General features: G+C 39.9%; 4 non-coding genes across 4 annotated transcripts; all 4 read right to left on the bottom strand.

The window, feature by feature from the left end:
* Positions 1-169: 169 nt before the first annotated feature.
* On the bottom strand, positions 170-243 carry trnat-agu (transfer RNA threonine (anticodon AGU)). The gene has a single exon. It is a non-coding gene; the product is annotated as a tRNA-Thr (tRNA).
* A 95-nt stretch (positions 244-338) lies between these two features.
* Positions 339-412, bottom strand: trnat-cgu (transfer RNA threonine (anticodon CGU)). Its single transcript has one exon. It is a non-coding gene; the product is annotated as a tRNA-Thr (tRNA).
* Positions 413-517: 105 nt separating this feature from the next.
* On the bottom strand, positions 518-591 carry trnat-ugu (transfer RNA threonine (anticodon UGU)). The gene has a single exon. It is a non-coding gene; the product is annotated as a tRNA-Thr (tRNA).
* Positions 592-696: 105 nt separating this feature from the next.
* Positions 697-770, bottom strand: trnat-cgu (transfer RNA threonine (anticodon CGU)). Its single transcript has one exon. It is a non-coding gene; the product is annotated as a tRNA-Thr (tRNA).
* Positions 771-1,042: the final 272 nt, after the last annotated feature.

Here is a 1,042-nt window from a genome sequence, read left to right as displayed (position 1 = left end):
GGGATTTGAACCCAGGATCTCCTGTTTGCAAGACAGGTACTTTGACCAACTAGGCCACAGTACCTTGCAGTTGTTGAAATCAGACTTTCTCTAAATGTCACGATATACTCCAAAACTGAATGTAAATAATTTGAAAACAAGTGTGACATCATAAAGCCACTTCTTCCTGAGGTACTGCTGGGATTTGAACCCAGGATCTCCTGTTTACTAGACAGGCACTTTGACCAACTAAGCCACAGTACCTTGCAATTGTTGAATTCACATTTCTCTAAATGTCATGATATACTCTAAAACTGAATGCAAATAGCAGTATGACGTCATAAGGCCGCATCATTCACAGGTACTGCTGGGATTTGAACCCAGGATTTCCTGTTTACGAGACAGGCACTTTGACCAACTAATCCACAGTACCTTGCAGTTGTTGAAATCACACTTTCTCTAAATGTCACGATATACTCCAAAACTGAACGCAAATAATACAAATAGCAGTATGACGTCATAAGGCCGCATCATTCAAAGGTACTGCTGGGATTTGAACCCAGGATCTCCTGTTTACAAGACAGGCACTTTGCCCAACTAAGCCACAGTACCTTGCAATTGTTGAAATCACACTTTCTCTAAATGTCACGATATACTCCAAAACTGAATGCAAATAATACAAATAGCAGTATGATGTCATAAGGCCGCATCTTTCACAGGTACTGCTGGGATTTGAACCCAGGATTTCCTGTTTACGAGACAGGCACTTTGACCAACTAAGCCACAGTACCTTGAAGATGTTCAACTCACACTTTCTCTAAATGTCACGATATACTCTAAAACTGAACGCAAATAATACAAATAGCAGTATGATGTCATGAGGCCACATCTTTCAAAAGTACTGCTGTGATTTGAACCGAGGATCTCCTGTTTACAAGACAGGTACTTTGACCAACTAAGTCACAGTACCTTGCAATTGCTGAATTCACATTTCTCTAAATGTCATGATATACTCTAAAACTGAACGCAAATAATACAAATAGCAGTATGATGTCATAAGGCC

The sequence above is a fragment of the Poecilia latipinna genome, unplaced genomic scaffold (genome assembly GCF_001443285.1).
Source record: "Poecilia latipinna isolate Pla-1442-1.1 unplaced genomic scaffold, P_latipinna-1.0 Scaffold2464, whole genome shotgun sequence".
NCBI lineage: Eukaryota > Metazoa > Chordata > Actinopteri > Cyprinodontiformes > Poeciliidae > Poecilia > Poecilia latipinna.
The sequence above is the reverse complement of the archived record's forward strand: the minus strand, read 5'-3'. Positions and strand labels throughout refer to the sequence as shown.